This window comes from Rutidosis leptorrhynchoides, chromosome 6, assembly GCF_046630445.1.
Source record: "Rutidosis leptorrhynchoides isolate AG116_Rl617_1_P2 chromosome 6, CSIRO_AGI_Rlap_v1, whole genome shotgun sequence".
In the NCBI taxonomy this organism is placed as follows: domain Eukaryota; kingdom Viridiplantae; phylum Streptophyta; class Magnoliopsida; order Asterales; family Asteraceae; genus Rutidosis; species Rutidosis leptorrhynchoides.
In genome coordinates this window covers 349,515,151-349,536,143 of record NC_092338.1, presented here as the reverse complement: position 1 = coordinate 349,536,143, position 20,993 = coordinate 349,515,151, and the positions used below count along the sequence as shown (strand labels likewise).

At 36.2% G+C, this 20,993-nt stretch overlaps 2 non-coding genes across 2 annotated transcripts; both read right to left on the bottom strand.

Annotated features, from left to right (window-relative positions):
• Positions 1–579: 579 nt before the first annotated feature.
• On the bottom strand, positions 580–685 carry LOC139856578 (small nucleolar RNA R71). The gene has a single exon (XR_011762050.1). It is a non-coding gene; the product is annotated as a small nucleolar RNA R71 (small nucleolar RNA).
• A 13,656-nt stretch (positions 686–14,341) lies between these two features.
• LOC139856603 (small nucleolar RNA R71) lies at positions 14,342–14,447 on the bottom strand. Its single transcript, XR_011762074.1, has one exon. It is a non-coding gene; the product is annotated as a small nucleolar RNA R71 (small nucleolar RNA).
• Positions 14,448–20,993: the final 6,546 nt, after the last annotated feature.

Genomic DNA, 20,993 nt, shown 5'->3' with positions numbered 1-20,993 from the left:
GATTACCTTAGATCACTTTAGATTAATCATTAGATCGCCTTAGACTAAATTAGGGACCTAGTTTATCTGTTTAAAACAACAAAAAGAGGCATACCCAGTGTATGACCCAAATCCGATCTAGACCAGGGCCGTTGTTATTCGTACCTGATCCAGACGCCATAATCTCTAAAGAACGCAAGGAAGCAAGAATCAGAAAACAAATGGCGTTACGCGTTACTTTAGCAGAAAACACTAAACCCTCGATTGAAGGTCGAGGAGGACCAATCAGATTTCCAGAGATTCAAAGACACTCGTTCGAGTTAAAATATCACATCATACAACTCATCCAAAATGACTGTCAATTTCATGGATTACCAAATGACGATCCTAATTCTCACCTCGATAAATTCATATCTCTTTCGAATTCCTACAAGCAGCTAGAGATAGGATAAGATATAGTCTGGCTATACTTGTTCCCCTATTCTCTCACTCATAATGAACAGACATTGTTCGAAGGACTGAAAAAGGATTCCATCACGTCTTGGACGGAGATGGCTTCTAAATTCCTAACCAAATATTTCCCTCCTTCTAAACAAACCAAGCTTAAGAATGACATCATTAACTTCAAACAAAGTTATGATGAATCTCTTTACATTGCATGGGAGCGATTCAAAACCCTGCTGAAGAAATGTCCTAATCATCAGTTAGAACCGTCGGCCCAAATCTGCACCTTCTACAATGGTCTTACGGTAAATCATAGGATGACGATCGATGCCGCCGCTCAAGGAAATCTGATGAACCAAACCGCAGACGAAGCATGGGATTTGCTCGAGAACATGACAATGCATCATCATGACTGGAACAGTGGTGAAAAAACTTCATCATCTGCACCACTCTCCGCACTTAATAATCAAACAGAGGCCATCAAATCCCTCACTGATAAGATGGAGTCTCTTGCCAAACAACTCGGAGAATTGATGACGCAGGCGCAGCAAGTTAACCAGGTCTAGGCCTGTGTTAATTGTACCAACCCGCAACCCACTGAAGAATATCAAGTTGAGTACAAAAACCCCGACGGTTCAGTCTGTTACGTTCAATACCCAGCTCGTCAATCGAATCCTGGATTCAATCAACAACCTAGGGTTAACCAATTCCAAATAAACAACCAACCTTTTCGCTATCGTTACCCACCTTATCCATTCTAACAATCTCAATTGACCTACGATCAACCACTTCCACTCACTGGTCCACCAGCTGAGGAAAATTCCCCAACCACCCAAATTATAAAAGTAGCCAACCCCACTCTCGGAACTGATGATCAGTTGACACAGTTCATTCAAGGACAGCAACAGCTAAATCAGAGAACTGCATCTAGACAAGACCAGATAGAGATACTAATGAGAAATCAACTGGCTCTTCTCAAAAGTCTAGAAACGCAGCTCGAACAATTATCACAACGCCTTAAAACCAGACCCCAGGGAAGGTTACCTAGTAATACTATCCAAAATCCCCACATAGAGGAAGCTAAGCAAATAGACTCAGTAATCCCAGGAGAAGAACCACGGAGAAGGTCAGCTAGAATCAAGAACAAATCAACGTATACTCAGAAGTTGTCCAACACAACTCCGGTTAGTGTACCGTATCCTGGAAGGTTACAAGAGGAACCGTCTAAGCTTGATTCCTTCAAACTTGATGGAAGATTCCTGGACACCGTGTCTAAAGTGCCTAATCAAAAGAGATATATCCGAAGACTTCTTTCTACAAAGGAAAAGATACCAGATTCAAACAAAATTCCACTGAATGAAGACTGCTCAGCAGTACTCAGAAACTCTCTACCACAGAAGCTAGGAGATACGGGCCGCTTCATTTTCCCTTGTTCAATCTACCAATCTGGAACCATTCATGCGCTAGCAGATTTAGGAGCAAGTATCAACCTAATCCCCTACTCTCTCTACAAGAGATTAGAGTTAGGAGACTTGTCACCAACCAAAATGACAATCCAACTTGCCGATCACACAATTCGATATCCTAAGGGCATAATTGAAAACTCTTGGTGAAAGTCGACAAATTCTTGTATCCTACGGATTTCGTATTGATGGATATTCAGGAAGACTTACACACACCAATAGTGTTAGGAAGACCCTTCATGAATACGGCTAGGACATTCATTGATGTGTACAATCAAACCTTGATCTTACAATCACATGGGGAGAGCGTTACCTTCAAAAATGACCAACCTACCGATCTTTCTGGACAGGCAGAGATGTTTGCTATTTCCACCAGACGGATTACTTCTGATGATGAGTCTCCACCACCAGCCGAAGACATCGAGATGGGTGTTGAGTCACAGTCTGTTGACGACTCAGAAATAGAAGAAGAGGATCCCAGCGAAGAAATAGAGGAAGAGGAAGAACCTGAGGAGGAATAGGAAATGGAAGACGTAAAAGAAACTGCGATAATACCAAGCCCGGAGCGTCACGAAGAATTAATGAGGCTTGAGACAAAGGATCACAGTTTAATCATTCGCTTCAAGAAGAAGACTGATAAGGTTGACGTTAAAGACATAGAAATTGATCCCAAAAGTGTCAAGGTGAAGAACCAGAATACTGATGAAACCCGTTCATCAGACGAATCTTCAGACGATTATTCTACCGATGATAACGAGGAAGAGCCACATGAAGACATTTTGGATAATTCATATTCTCCATCCGAATCAGATTAAGAGGAGCCGGACTCTTCTTCAGATCGGATTCCGATCATATCCACTCACGCCGACATGATAACCTTCATCAATGACACCGATGAATTTGAAGAGATTCTCGAAGCCATCCATAAGTCAACAACTGATTACACCCTACGCTTAACCGAAAGAATCACGGCTATCAAGAACGAATACGATCGTTACCTCCAGAGAGAAGACAATAATGCTAAAATCCTAGAAGAATGCATTCAAGACTTTATCAATACCCTTCACGATCATATCTACCGCGAAGAAAGACAGCGAGAGCATGACTCGATAGTTCGTACTATTCTAGAGACGAGATTTTGTCGAGATTAGAAGATCATTTACTCTAAGGTTTACAACTCCTTAGCCGGATCTGCACTTCCGTTCTCAGCAAATCAACGAGCACTACTGACTCTCATCCGGAAGCATGTGGATCTTTCCACCGGACGCCCGACTTGTCGCTCCGACTTGCAAATGATCGAGGATATTCACAGCTTTTTCACTCTCTTAGAGAGGGATAATTTTGAAAGCACACCAGAGAGGCTAGTAATTTACGTAAAAATTTATAACCACGCCGATCTAATTATCAAATAGTTATAAGACGCAGTCACAGAGAAAGTAAGACGCAACAATCCGTTCTCTAATCTTGAACCAGACCAAGTCAACATTGCCACCTACGTTACGAAGCAAATAGCACGTATCTTCCAAGAATCCACGAATCCTATTTTCACATTCAAAGCCGAATGTAGGGAGATATAGTCAAAGACGGTGACATTGATGCTTGGGTCAAGGCTGCTCTTCACTTCTTTTCAGCTTCGCCTTTTAACTACTCTGTGCAAAGCGAAGGACTCCTACTGTGGAGATCACCGATCAGAAGATTTTAAAATATTAAAGATATAATTTCTGACACTATTTGAAGATCTCCGAAACGAGCATCCTAATAGAGAGATAATCATCACCAGCATTGCTTCAATGATCGACATTCACGGGTTAATCAGCAGAGCAGTGGATCATATTCTTATCGAACTTCAAGATTTGTCACGACCTGAAACCGCGCATTATCTTTCTTTCAGAAGATCTTTAAGAGAAGTACCGGACCTGTTACCACTTTTGGTCCGAAACTTTCTCAGGATATATCCACCAAGACTCACATTCCCTCGAGAAGACCAAGATCACAACTACCAGAGGGGAATGCCGACTTTTTGAGCATCACTAAGGTCGAGCCAACGACCTTAAACAAAAGCGCTTCTCGGGAGGCAACCCGTACAATAAAGTAGAGTAGAAGAATAAAGGATGACAAGTGAGCCGATGAATGCAGGATGAAACTTCCAGGCCAGCCAGCTCTTCATAAGCAACCGCGTCTGCTGGGGGTACCATTTCTTTCTGCTACTAGCTTTTTTATGCCACATCCTAAGCTTATCACTAAGTTTGGGATCCCAACCCAGATAAACACTAAACGAATAATCCCAAAACTTCAACTAAAACTCCTAAGTGTGGGATACACTAGGAACATTGAGGACAATGTTCGTTTAAGTGTGAGATGTTGGTATAATCCTTTTTATACTGTATTAAAATAACCCATTACAAAGATTCCAAGTTTTTTTAAAGCCAAATTTCAAATTTTTAACAAAGGAAAGCCTTTTCAAAAAGGTATTTTTGAAAACCTGAAATGTTTGTAAATAAAAAAAAGGCTTAAATAAGGTGGAAATCTTGTTAGGACGAACCGAATCTCTAAAAGAGCATTGCATGACTAGGCATTATCGACCTAAATTGATTATGGTGAGGCACCCCAAATAAGACCAGCATTCATCTTTAATGCTGCACTATTTTCCATTGAGAGTGCCAATGTTTCTGCTCGAAATTAGAACTTGCTTTAGATCTGCATTTCCAAGTAACGAAATGTGATTCGGTTATAATTAGAAGAGCTAGCCATTTGTCAAACAACCCTCTCACACTTCCACTACTTCTACCACACCACATCATCTTTACTATCACTCGAAAATTTAGAAAATGAGATTCCTTCCGTAAACCCAATGTTATGAACTTCTCAAGTATCACGGCAAAGGTCTTGAAAAGGTTCTTGGTAAAAAGTTTCCCGAGATGAAATCTCCAAAAAAAAAATAAATAAAAAATTTCAAAGTTCTGAGAAGAGGAACAGTTATTATAAAGAGAAACGCCAAAGAAGAACTTGATTGCAAATACCTATCACTTTAAAAAGAGGAATAGTTCAAAAGTGCTTCTCAAAAATACCAACACTCCTATCTATCTTAAAATTTTTGAAATAAAAGTCTTTTGAGACTATGTTACCCTTTTTTACCCCTTAAAACAACTTCACTACTACTCCAAAATTCCTTCCCTTCATTGACAAATGACCTAGAAGCTATGGTTACTACCGTTTTCACACAATAGCAAAGATTTGAGTCTTTATCAAGCCTATGCCGATGTGTACAACATGACTGGCTATGAGTGAAATTCATTTCTTAGATTTATAGGAAACTTTAAACACTTGAGTTGTAACACCCTAGGCAAATCCCACATCGCCCACGAACATGAGTGATCATGGGATTATAAGGTAATACTCACGCTTAAATGATACAACGCGTTTTGGGATCACAGGCTGAGTAGAAGTGAGAGTACGTTGTGGTTAAGCGTGCTCGGGCGAGAGCACTACCAGGATGGGTGACCTCCTGGGAAAGTGCTTCTCGTGTGTGGTCGCCAAGAAAAAGCCGTGCGCCTGCGGGCAAAGCGGACAATATTGTGGTCATGTTAAGCTGGGGTGCTACAGTTGGTATCAGAGCGGTGGTCTTAGCGAACCAGGTCTGCATTAGTGTGTCTAACTGAAAAGTCGTTAGGATGCATTAGTGAGTCTGGACTTCGACCGTGTCTGCATGTCAAAAGTTTTGCTTATCATTTCGTGTCAAAAATTACCTGCTTATTATTCTTAGAGAATCACTTGCTTATCATCCTTAGTCTAGACACGTCATATTGCATTGATTGCATGATTAGTGTATAGATAAAATTCATATCTTAGCATATCTGCTAATTCATATCATAGCGTATCTGTTATTGTTACCTTTGCCCGATAGCTTCCGTAGATTCCTCCGTAACTTATGGAATTTTAGTAATATATATGCATATGTAAATTATGTATTGCAGGATACTAATCTACATCCTATAATCTATTTCTTATCGAAAATCCTTCATCTAATCGTACGAGATGAATCCCTCAACTAGATCGAGTCCCTCGGATTCCGACAGCTATCCCGATAGTTATCCCGATAGTTATTCAGAATGGATAGTCATCTAAGCTCCGGAAGCAACGACACCAGAATGAATCAACCAATCATCCATCCCCAATTCATCTGATGGATTCATAGTCGACTTAATCAACGGAGACGCGCAGAAGGCGATTCCATCCACTAACCGAATTCACCTTTTGGCGAAAAACCTGAAGCACTTACCGGCGAACCTGTTCGTAACGCCATTTCACCCTCATTTCCCAAATATCTCGCCACGACTATATCATAACTCAGATTCTAAACTTTATTCATCCGCTCGTTCCAACCGGCAATCATCCCGGGGTAATCGAAGAAGTCAACGAGCTTCGCGCTCGAGTAATCAATTTGGAGAACATAGTGCAAAACTTACCAGCTTCAGCAACATCACCTGCATCAACAGAACCATCAGTAACAACACCAGTACCATCAACAATCCATGCCTCGACATCTCATTATGTACCTCGAATATAATTATTGTTCTACGAATCGTTCTACATCATTTATCTTCGTTTGACATGGCGATTATGTAATCTCTAATATGTTAGAGATTATATATTCTTGTTCTAACGATAAATCAAATGAGTTTAATATCATATTGACTCATTAAATCCATGATTACATCTGAAGAAAATATATATGTATATATGTTTTCATAAAGATTGTAATTAAAAATTCTTTTGTACAAACTGTTAATGGTGAAAATATTTTAACGGGTAGGTAATACCCGAGGAATATTTAAATTTCACATTAATAAGTTACACTGTATATTCTTCGAATCTGATTCAACAGTTATTCACTATCCTACTTACATCCACCGGCATCCGTATCCGTTCACCGCAGAATAACCATTTTCATTCAATTTTAAATTTGGATTTTGACCTATCAGAATCCAACAAGTGGCATAATGAAGAAAACATTTGATAAAATAAAATTTGTTAGAAACAGACTAATTAACTATGGAAAAATTTTGTTAAGAATCCACGCTAACAAAATCCTAGCTAACTGTTCCTCGCAATTTTATTTATCGTCATTTAATTTCTGTTATTTATTTTATGCACTTTAGATATCGGGACACGTATACAATGTTTTGACATATCATATCGACCCATCTATATATATTATTTGGAATAACCATAGACACTCTATATGCAGTAATGTGGGAGTTAGCTATACAGGGTTGAGGTTGATTCTATAATAATATATATACTTTGAGTTGTGATCGAGTCTGAGACGTATACGGGTCACGACATGTATTAATTAATTCGAATATTATATATTAAACTATATATGAATGATTGCACTGTCAACTGTGGACTATCGACTGTGGACTAATAACATTGGACAATTAAAATGAATTAAAATATTGTTTATAACATATGAAACTAAACAATTCTTCAAGTTGCCACTTGATTTCGTCTTAGACATCATTTGTATCTTCACGATTACATTCTGCGTTCAAACCTTTCATGATTCTTGAAAACACCTCAATCGAGAGGATGAACCAACCACACTTCATTTACGAGAGAAAAGATTGATGCATATAATTATGCACCTGAAAACACTCGGAACCTGTATAAACGTTTAACACGTATCTGTACTAGCTCTTTTGGCGTTGTTATCACCGAAAATAACTTTGCAATTCCTTTCCAAATTAGCCAATTTTGTCACAGCTTCAGCAATTCAACTTCGACTTTTCTTACGAAACAACCTTATTATAACGCTGATATATACGCGTACTCTTTTATTGTTACCAGGGAACCTTTCATATTCCACCATATTACCATCAGCGTTTAATCATCTAAAAACACAATTTTCCTGAAACCACCTCGGATTAATAACCGATGATTCAGATATCATAGCATTAAATGCAGAGGAAAACAGAAAAATGGTAGATGGTCTAAACGACCAAAAGTTTGATGATAAAGAAAGGAGTGTTAGGAACGCTCGATAGAAAATTGGGTATTGAAAAACAGATTAAGCTATCCATGAAGGAGACCAAGGACAAATACAAGGACCAGACTCTATATTCAAAGAATTCAGGTAATTCTGGATCCGTTGAAATCTTTAGAGAATATCTTGCTCCGAAGTCATGTTAAAATCTTGCGAAAAATCTTTCTTCATCAACCATCGAACCTAGAAATTTCAAAATATCATCATCAATATCTTCGATATTTCTGAGGATATTTTCATAAATATTCTCGTCCGAAATTATATACATCTTCGTGCTTCCTGTGTGTCATTATATTGGAAACATTCAATAGAAAATTTAGTACTGAAAAGCGGATTATGCGAAATTATGAAGGAAACCGTGGACAGATCACAAAGAATAAGTTTGACTTCAAAGAATCCAAATGATTCAATGCCTGCTGAAGTCTTTAGCGAATATCTTGCTCCTTACTCTAAACCCTTGCAGATAATAGTTTCTATCATCCTCTGATCTTAGATATTCCGAGATATTATCGTATCTTTCATTATAAATATCCTCCATATTTCTGGAGATATTTTTATAACTATTCTTATCTGAAATCATTAATCTCTTCGTACTATCAGTGTTACATCATATAGAAACTGTTAGTTTCTATATTCTGTAAACTTTAGAGCCTAAAATATAAATGTTATTGAAGTAATGTTGGGAACTGATGCATGAGTTAGTATAATATAATGACACTTGATCAACGTGATTATATTACAGTAAGTCATGCTGAGTTTCTAGTGGGATGTGATGATTCACAGATCATAACGTCATCATGTGCCATGTCACATAACTCTTTCACTTTACTTAACTCCTAAACAAATCAAGAAAATGTATTCTTGATGGTTCTATCTTCCGTGATGTTGATAAATTTGAAAATCAAATCGTGCTATCACGTTCCTTTCTGCTTTAAACAGTATAATTATTCGAAACTATATATCTACAAATTCTGGACCATTATTCGCTTGACTTGAAGTCGGGAAGAGAATACAAAAGCATAGAGCTTTGAAATATAAGGGAGAATATAAAGCCCGATAACAACACACAAATTACAAACCGTGTATATCAATGTTTATCGCAACATAAAGACACGGAAGAATTAAAAACATTATAATCCCGAGGGCAAAGTAAAAGAAAACAGATTCCTCCGATGGAAGTTGGAAAAGGAGAATGATTGTTGCAATAGTCAGGATAAGGACAAGGATCAGAACTGGACTAAGCATTTTCACAATCTTTTAGATATATGAACTAAGAAAGAAAGTATAGGAATGGTGAGAATAATGGAACGGGAGAGCTTAAATTTATAATGGAAATATCAGACAGTGTAATTGAGGCAGATCACCGTATTTAATTATAGAGATTTTAATCTCCTTATTCGCCGAAGAACCAAATCTTTTAGATTTTGAAGATCTTCTCTAAATCTCTTGAATTCCGGAATTCAACCAAGACAACGTCAAAAGTTAAGACGCACCTTACTTTCTAAATTCAACCCTGGCTACGTCAAAACCTAAGACGAATCTCTATTTCTTTATTTCACTCTTTTGTGATAACTTCATTCGTACTCTTCGAATAATCAAATTATTTTATCCATATTACTCAATGATGATAAACCACTAATTTTCAACTCATATTCGTCATGAAAACATTTTTGTTGTTAACCATGACCACCTCACTCAAATTTTGGGACGAAATTTCTTTAACGGGTAGGTACTGTGACGACCCGGGAACTTCCGACCAAATCTAAACTTAATCTTTATATGATTTCGACACGATAAGCAAAGTCTGTAATGTTGAGTTTCAAAATTTGTGAACTATTTTTGTGCATTCATTTGACTTCGACCATTTCCGACGATTCACGAACAATTGTTGTTAATAAATATATATATATATATATATATATATATATATATATATATATATATATATATATATATATATATATATATATATATATATATAAAAGTATATATATAATAACTTGAAATTTTAAAATATAATTTGAACATTTAAAAATTTAATATGTAAAATAAATACATATACAGAGGGTATATCTATATACATATACTGATATACATAAATAAACATTATATAAATCTGTATTAGTGTTATTAATTTTAATTAAATAAAATATGGAAATAAAATCCCACAGAATCAATTCTATTCCATATCACGATCAACATGTAGATGGAATTTTGTTCTGTCCCTAAAACGAATTACAGAATCAGAGCAAATCACAGATACAACCAATTTAGTAGGAAATCGTACATCACTTTTATTTTTTTATTTCTTTTTCTGTTCCTGTTCGATCAACAACACCACAAACCCAATATGACCACTATTATCTGATCACGTTCCTTTTTCAACTCAATTATCATCAATCAATATCTCTTTAGCTTTATGCTTTCAATCTATTCAACTATCCATCTTTATATAAATATAATACATACATATCCATATGATTCAACAAGAAACAACCTTTAGACTTCCTGATGCATGTAACTACTTTATTTATTTCTACTTCTAATTAATCCCCTTTGAACTATAACCAAACCACCACCATCTTCCGATTCTCTTCTAGCCGAAACTCAACCCAAATAATACTCTTACTGCACTAGGAAGAAGACCACATATTTTTATAACCAAACAGACCCACCTCAAGCCATTCGAAAACTGCTGCAGCTGCTCGTCTGTCTTCCTGTTCAAACTACTATAACTGCAGCTGCTAATCCATTTGTTCTTGCATTTACAATAGCTGCTACGTGGTACTCGTTTCAGTTTTGATATCGTCAAACCATACCATAACGGAGAATAATCTCTATATATATCTCTCTCTCTCATCTTCAACAACATGTAAACTGCTGTTAGTACCTTTTCTAATTTGAATGAAAATCACCACCACAACCGATACCATCTTCATCCACTACCCAACCCATTTACTCATAAAACTGCTACCCTCATAATTATTACTGCTCCTGCTATTTTTTTTTTGCGAGATATGATTTATAATGAGGATTAGGATTGTGAATGAGATAATAATGGAACCAAGACCCCATCAACTACTTTTCTATTCATTGCTGCTTTATTCTTTTCTTTTTTCCTTATGATGGCCGACCCATGTTCCAAATTGAATAAACTAACTGCCGATAAAACCTAACCACTATCCCTTGTTCCCTTGTTTCTTTCGGTTAGCTTCTTTCTCCCCTGACAGAACCTTTTTGATACGTGTAAAAGGTATCCTAGGGTAGGCTGCTATATTTCAAAACTAAATCCACAGAAGTCTTATGGCGTAGGGCCGTATTACTTTATTAATTGGATTTCCATTTGGACTTGGACCGTAATTCATGTAACAAAGGTTATTGGATGTGGCCGACATGTTTTGCTTTAGGCTAGTGGGATCTGCATCGAACTACTGCAGCCTGCTATTTTTTTTTTTGTATTATCCCACTGTCTTCATACGGTTAGAATACAACCTCAGAAAGTTTTGACCATTACTTATATTAATTGCTACTTGGGCCGAACTACATACTATGTTCTATAGAATGGGCCGTAAACTTTGTTATGTGTTGGACCAAAATTCCAATTCATGCCTTATGATAAGTCGATAGGTGATGATAACAGATGATAATGACGATTTTGTTTAGATAATGATTATTTGATTATGATAATGATGGCGATTAGGATAGAAAACGAGTAAGTACTATGATGATGAAGATGTGACGATGTTAATATGATTGATAATGATGATGATGAAGAGATTAAGTATGATATTGATTTTATGAGAAGACGACGATTAGGAGTCGTGATATTATGTAAGTCGATAATGATGAAACGGGTTCGTTAATGATGATGGTGAAGACTTACCCAATGGTGATGATCAAGATTACAATTATGATTATGTTATAATATGATTATAATTATGATTAGTATGATCCTTAATATGATGATGATGATAAGGATGATTTCGTAAGAAGAAGTAGAAGTGAGACAGAAACACGAACTATATAGTTTTGGGTTAGAGACTTAAATCAGAAAAACAAACTAGCTCAGATGGTTAGGGATGTTTATGGGCTAGGCGAGAGGTCACGGGTTCGAATCCTGGCAGAGACAGTTTTATATGTTTTTGGAAGCTTTTCTCTTAAGGTAGTCTTATTATTATCATTATTATCAATATTATTATAGTTATTATTATTATTATTATTATTATTATTATTATTATTATTATTATTATTATTATTATTATTATTATTATTATTATTATATGTATTGTTATTATTATTAACATTATTATCATAATTATTATAATCTTTACAAACTAAAAGACATTTATATAAAAACATATATTTTTACATCTATACTAATATTAGGTACTATTTTGTTATAATAAAATATTATTATAATTGTTACAAATAATATATAAATATATTTTTAAGTTAAATTATATATATAAATATTAATTCTAATACATTTTAAGCATTTATATATAATAACACATATTATATCTTAATTAAAATACTTTAATAGGAATCTGTTATATATAAATATCAATTATTAATTTATTTACCAAAATAACATATAAATTATGAACATAAGAAGTATATTAATAATATTAATATAATCTTGTTAATTGTTGTTATGTATTTTAAAATATATAACTGGTATAGGTTCATGAATTCGAGGCCAACCCTGCATTGTTCAATGTCGTCATATGTATTTTTACTACAAAATACAGTACTGTGAGTTTCATTTACTCCCTTTTTACTCATTACATTTTTGGGCTGAGAATACATGCAAATGCTTTATTAATTGTTTTACAATATTTATATGCGTGAGTTTCATTTGCCCTTTTTACTCTTACGTTTTTGGGCTGAGAATACATGCAAATGCTTTATTAACTGTTTTGCAATATTTATATGCGTGAGTTTCATTATTCCCTTTTTAAATGCTTTCGCAATATATATTTTTGGGACTGAGAATACATGCGCTGTTTTTATAATTGTTTTACGAAATAGACACAAGTAATCTAAACTACATTCTATGGTTGAATTATCGAAATCGAATATGCCCCTTTTTATTAAGTCTGGTAATCTAAGAATTAGGGAACATACACCCTAATTGACGCGAATCCTAAAGATAGATCTATCGGGCCCAACAAGCCCATCCAAAGTACCGGATGCTTTAGTGCTTCGAAATTTATATCATGTCCGAAGGAGGATCCCGGAATGATGGGGATATTCTTATATACATATTGTGAATGTCGGTTACCAGGTGTTCAATCCATATGAATGATATTTTTGTCTCTATGCATGGGACGTATGATTATGAGAAATGGAAGTATGAAATCTTGTGGTCTATTAAAATTATGAAATGATTCTTTATGATAAACTAATGAACTCACCAACCTTTTGGTTGACACTTTAAAGCATGTTTATTCTCAGGTATGAAAGAAATCTTCCGCTGTGCATTTGCTCATATTAGAGATATTACTTGGAGTCATTCATGCCATATTTCAAAAGATGTTGCATTCGAGTCGTTGAGTTCATCAAGATTATTATTAAGTCAATTATATTTGGATATATTATGAAATGCTTTACATGCCTGTCAACTGTCGATGTAACGAAAGTTTGTCTTTTAAAAAAGAATGAAATGTTTGTAAAATTTATCATATAGAGGTCAATTACATCGCGATGTAATCAACTGTTGTGAATCGTTTGTAATCGATATGGACTTCGTCCGGATGGATTAGGACGGGTCTCTACAGTTGGTATCAGAGCCACTCATGTGCCGTTGGGGGTGGTGGGGCAAACCTCATCGAGGACGATGAGTCCCTAAGGGGGGGTGAATGTAACACCCTAGGCAAATCCCACATCGCCCACGAACATGAGTGATCATGGGATTATAAGGTAATACTCACGCTTAAATGATACAACGCGTTTTGGGATCACAGGCTGAGTAGAAGTGCGAGTACGTTGTGGTTAAGCGTGCTCGGGCGAGAGCACTACCAGGATGGGTGACCTTCTGGGAAAGTGCTTCTCGTGTGTGGTCGCCAAGAAAAAGCCGTGCGCCTGCGGGCAAAGCAGACAATATTGTGGTCATGTTAAGCTGGGGTGTTAAAATATCACATCATACAACTCATCCAAAATGACTGTCAATTTCATGGATTACCAAATGACGATCCTAATTCTCACCTCGATAAATTCATATCTCTTTCGAATTCCTACAAGCAGCTAGAGATAGGATAAGATATAGTCTGGCTATACTTGTTCCCCTATTCTCTCACTCATCATGCACAGACATTGTTCGAAGGACTGAAAAAGGATTCCATCACGTCTTGGACGGAGATGGCTTCTAAATTCCTAACCAAATATTTCCCTCCTTCTAAACAAACCAAGCTTAAGAATGACATCATTAACTTCAAACAAAGTTATGATGAATCTCTTTACACTGCATGGGAGCGATTCAAAACCCTGCTGAAGAAATGTCCTAATCATCAGTTAGAACGGTCGGCCCAAATCTGCACCTTCTACAATGGTCTTACGGTAAATCATAGGATGACGATCGATGCCGCCGCTCAAGGAAATCTGATGAACCAAACCGCAGACGAAGCATGGGATTTGCTCGAGAACATGACAATGCATCATCATGACTGGAACAGTGGTGAAAAAACTTCATCATCTGCACCACTCTCCGCACTTAATAATCAAACAGAGGCCATCAAATCCCTCACAGATAAGATGGAGTCTCTTGCCAAACAACTCGGAGAATTGAAGACGCAGACGCAGCAAGTTAACCAGGTCTAGGCCTGTGTTAATTGTACCAACCCGCAACCCACTGAAGAATATCAAGTTGAGTACAAAAACCCCGACGGTTCAGTCTGTTACGTTCAATACCCAGCTCGTCAATCGAATCCTAGATTCAATCAACAACCTAGGGTTAACCAATTCCAAAGAAACAACCAACTTTTTCGCTATCGTTACCCACCTTATCCATTCTAACAATCTCAATTGACCTACGATCAACCACTTCCACTCACTGGTCCACCAGCTGAGGAAAATTCCCCAACCACCCAAATTATAAAAGTAGCCAACCCCACTCTCGGAACTGATGATCAGTTGACACAGTTCATTCAAGGACAGCAACAGCTAAATCAGAGAACTGCATCTAGACAAGACCAGACAGAGATACTAATGAGAAATCAATTGGCTCTTCTCAAAAGTCTAGAAACGCAGCTCAGACAATTATCACAACGCCTTAAAACCAGACCCCAGGGAAGGTTACCTAGTAATACTATCCAAAATCCCCACATAGAGGAAGCTAAGCAAATAGACTCAGTAATCCCAGGAGAAGAACCACAGAGAAGGTCAGATAGAATCAAGAACAAATCAACGTATACTCAGAAGTTGTCCAACGCAACTCCGGTTCGTGTACCGTATCCTGGAAGGTTACAAGAGGAACCATCTAAGCTTGATTCCTTCAAACTTGATGGAAGATTCCTGGACACCGTGTCTAAAGTGCCTAATCAAAAGAGATATATCCGAAGACTTCTTTCTACAAAGGAAAAGATACCAGATTCAAACAAAATTCCACTGAATGAAGACTGCTCAGCAGTACTCAGAAACTCTCTACCACAGAAGCTAGGAGATACGGGCCGCTTCATTTTCCCTTGTTCAATCTACCAATCTGGAACCATTCATGCGCTAGCAGATTTAGGAGCAAGTATCAACCTAATCCCCTACTCTCTCTACAAAAGATTAGAGTTAGGAGACTTGTCACCAACCAAAATGACAATCCAACTTGCCGATCACACAATTCGATATTGTAAAGGCATAGTTGAAAACTCTTGGTGAAAGTTGCAAATTCTTGTATCCTACGGATTTCGTATTGATGGATATTCAGGAAGACTTACACACACCAATAGTGTTAGGAAGACCCTTCATGAATACGGCTAGGACATTCATTGATGTGTACAATCAAACCTTGATCTTACAATCACATGGGGAGAGCGTTACCTTCAAAAATGACCAACCTACCGATCTTTCTGGACAGGCAGAGATGTTTGCTATTTGCACCAGACGGATTACTTCTGATGATGAGTCTCCACCACCAGCCGAAGACATCGAGATGGGTGTCGAGTCACAGTCTGTTGACGACTCAAAAATAGAAGAAGAGGATCCCAGCGAAGAAATAGAGGAAGAGGAAGAACCTGAGGAGGAATAGGAAATGGAAGACGTAAAAGAAACTGCGTTAATACCAAGCCCGGAGCGTCACGAAGAATTAATGAGGCTTGAGACAAAGGATCACAGTTAATCATTCGCTTCAAGAAGAAGACTGATAAGGTTGACGTTAAAGACATAGAAATTGATCCCAAAAGTGTCAAGGTGAAGAACCAGAATACTGAAGAAACCCGTTCATCAGACGAATCTTCAGACGATTATTCTACCGATGATAACGAGGAAGAGCCACATGAAGACATTTTGGATAACTCATATTCTCCATCCGAATCAGATTAAGAGGAGCCGGACTCTTCTTCAGATCGGATTCCGATCATATCCACTCACGCCGACATGATAACCTTCATCAATGACACCGATGAATTTGAAGAGATTCTCGAAGCCATCCATAAGTCAACAACTGATTACACCCTATGCTTAACCGAAAGAATCACGGCTATCAAGAACGAATACGATCGTTATCTCCAGAGAGAAGACAATAATGCTAAAATCCTAGAAGAATGCATTCAAGACTTTATCAATACCCTTCACGATCATATCTACCGCGAAGAAAGACAGCGAGAGCATGACTCGATAGTTCGTACTATTCTAGAGACGAGATTTTGTCGAGATCAGAAGATCATTTACTCTAAGGTTTACAACTCCTTAGCTGGATCTGCACTTCCGTTCTCAGCAAATCAACGAGCACTACTGACTCTTATCCAGAAGCATGTGGATCTTTCCACCGGACGCCCGACTTGTCGCTCCGACTTGCAAATGATCGAGGATATTCACAGCTTTTTCACTCTCTTAGAGAGGGATAATTTTGAAAGCACACCAGAGAGGCTAGTAATTTACGTAAAAATTTATAACCGCGCCGATCTAATTATCAAATAGTTATAAGACGCAGTCACAGAGAAAGTAAGACGCAACAATCCGTTCTCTAATCTTAAACCAGACCAAGTCAACATTGCCACCTACGTTACGAAGCAAATAGCACGTATCTTCCAAGAATCCACGAATCCTATTTTCACATTCAAAGCTAGATGTAGGGAGATATACTCAAAGACGGTGACATTGATGCTTGGGTCAGGGCTGCTCTTCACTTCTTTTCAGCTTCGCCTTTTAACTACTCTGTGCAAAGCGAAGGACTCCTACTGTGGAGATCACCGATCAGAAGATTTTAAAATATTAAAGATATAATTTCTGACACTATTTGAAGATCTCCGAAACGAGCATCCTAATAGAGAGATAATCATCACCAGCATTGCTTCAATGATCGACATTCACGGGTTAATCAGCAGAGCAGTGGATCATATTCTTATCGAACTTCAAGATTTGTCACGAGCTGAAACCGCGCATTATCTTTCTTTCAGAAGATCTTTAAGAGAAGTACCGGACCTGTTACCACTTTTGGTCCGAAACTTTCTCAGGATATATCCACCAAGACTCACATTCCCTCGAGAAGACCAAGATCACAACTACCAGAGGGGAATGACGACTTTTTGAGCATCACTAAGGTCGAGCCAACGACCTTAAACAAAAGCGCTTCTCGGGAGGCAACCTCGTACAATAAAGTAGAGTAGAAGAATAAAGGATGACAAGTGAGCCGATGAATGCAGGATGAAACTTCCAGGCCAGCCAGCTCTTCATAAGCAACCACGTCTGCTGGGGGTACCATTTCTTTCTGCTACTAGCTTTTTTATGCCACATCCTAAGCTTATCACTAAGTTTGGGATCCCAACCTAGATAAACACTAAACGAATAATCCCAAAACTTCAACTAAAACTCCTAAGTGTGGGATACACTAGGAACATTGAGGACAATGTTCGTTTAAGTGTGAGATGTTGGTATAATCCTTTTTATACTGTATTAAAATAACCCATTACAAAGATTCCAAGTTTTTTTAAGCCAAATTTCAAATTTTTAACAAAGGAAAGCCTTTTCAAAAAGGTATTTTTGAAAACCTGAAATGTTTGTAAATAAAAAAAAGGCTTAAATAAGGTGGAAATCTTGTTAGGACGAACCGAATCTCTAAAAGAGCATTGCATGACTAGGCATTATCGACCTAAATTGATTATGGTGAGGCACCCCAAATAAGACCAGCATTCATCTTTAATGCTGCACTATTTTCCATTGAGAGTGCCAATGTTTCTGCTCGAAATTAGAACTTGCTTTAGATCTGCATTTCCAAGTAACGAAATGTGATTCGGTTATAATCAGAAGAGCTAGCCATTTGTCAAACAACCCTCTCACACTTCCACTACTTCTACCACACCACATCATCTTTACTATCACACGAAAATTTAGAAAATGAGATTCCTTCCGTAAACCCAATGTTATGAACTTCTCAAGTATCACGGCAAAGGTCTTGAAAAGGTTCTTGGTAAAAAGTTTCCCGAGATGAAATCTCCAAAAAAAAAAAAAAAAAAAATTTCAAAGTTCTGAGAAGAGGAACAGTTATTATAAAGAGAAATGCCGAAGAAGAACTTGACCGCAAATACCTATCACTTTAAAAAGAGGAATAGTTCAAAAGTGCTTCTCAAAAATACCAACACTCCTATCTATCTTAAATTTTTTGAAATAAAAGTCTTTTGAGACTATGTTACCCTTTTTTACCCCTTAAAACAACTTCACTACTACTCCAAAATTCCTTCCCTTCATTGACAAATGACCTAGAAGCTATGGTTACTACCGTTTTCACACAATAGCAAAGATTTGAGTCTTTATCAAGCCTATGACGATGTGTACAACATGACTGGCTATGAGTGAAATTCATTTCTTAGATTTATGGGAAACCTTAAACACTTGAGTGATTTGAGTGACCCGTGAAAGCTAGCCTAAGTCTTGTAACCTCCTCGCATGCTTGCAGAGATAGTTTCAACCCTAACATAGATGACTCACCTTATACTTCGCTCTTATAATAAAAAGCAAACCGCTTAGGCTATTAGAAAAGAAACTCCAAAAAGATTTCTTAAAGTAAAAACGAGAAGTTTGCTTGAGGACAAGCAAAGTCTAAGTGTGGGATATTTGATATCGACTAAAAAGTCACTTTTTCACCCCGGTATTAAGGCCCAAAAACAATAAAGTTTCAAACTTTATCACCAAAATACCCGCTTCGTCAGTCAATATTGAAGAACAAGTAATTACGAAGACGGTGCAAAAAGAATCAAGAGAAATGGTTCTAAAACGAAGATTCTAGAGCGAAAACGGTGAAAGACAAGAAATCAAGTTACGATCCAGCAAATCAGCAAGCCAAACGGCCTGCCATATGCCTTCAGCAAATCGGCCTCATTAAATGGGCTGGTCTGGCAAACGGCTCCTGCAAACGGCCTGCCAGCCGTTTGCAGGGAATTTTTTAGTTTATTTAAAGGGTATTTGTCATTCATTCCAACACACACTTCAATTCACTTCCTTCTCTCTCTTGTACAATATTAGTCATACTTTCTGTAACAACCCGGAAATTTCCGACCAAATTTAAACCCTAATATCTATATGTTTCCGACACGATAAGCAAAAACATTAATGTTGAGTCTAGAAAGTTTGAAATTTGTATTCGGATAATTAGTTACCCTTTGACCATGCCCGACGATTCACGAACAATTGTTTGTAAATAAATATAAATACAAGTATACATATTGTAATGTATAAATATTAAGGATTAATTTTATGATTACTTAATTAAATATAACATCAAATGCAAGTACAAGTTAAATACTTAAATGATATATTAATAATGATATTATCTTTATAACTATTAAAAGTAATATTAACATCTGTATTATTTTTTTTATAAAATATATATATATAATATATGAAGTTTAATGTATTTATTTTGTTAAAATAACTATTAATATTATTGTTATCGTTATTAATAACATTGTTATTAGTAAATTTTCGATCTTAGCATTTAAGAAGATTACTATTATTATTATTATTATTATTTTCGGTTATTTTAGTATTCATTAGTATTATTATTTATTATTATTATTGATTATAGAAACAATACCATTTATGAATATTAAAAATATCATTATTATGATAAGTATTATTATTATTAGGATAATTATTATAAAATGTATTATTCTTATGTTAATATTATCTAGTATAATTAATATTATTAATAAAATTATTATATGCACAATTATATAAAGATAGAAATATCTAAATATATATACAGAATTATAGGATAATATTTAGGAATCAATATGGAATTTGTATTATACTTAAATACATATTATACAGCTATATTTAACTACATACTAATTTTTTTACGTTTTTCTTTAAAAAGAATCATATTTAATTAATTATTGTATGTAATCAGATAAATAAACAAGATATCTTTGGATTTTTTTTTCTTGTTTCTATTTATCCCGTGAACACAGGTCCACATCATTACAGCTATTGATTTTATTTTATCCTTTATATTAGATGCTAACTCCCTGATACATGCAATCGAGTGAAACCCAAAATGGAAAATGAAGAAAACGCTGGTTTTATTTATTATTTTTTTTTTATTTTGTTCTTAATTCGATTTACCAGATAATCAAATTTGTAACCAATTTCACGGCAACTATCTTTATATAAATCCATGACCTCTGCAAATCGAAATAAAGAACCAAAAATTCAGGAAATAACCCATTACTCTCTGTTCTTGATAATTTTATAAAAATCTTGAAGTTGAATCTTATTTTAAAAATCCATAGATGCCATACTGATCGAAAGCTTTCATTCAAAGAGTCTGGAAATTTTCAATCATCAATTTTTCATATTTATCACGAATTTAAAAATCAAAGTTCAAGTTTAAAAAGTAAATCGATGTGTTCAACCCA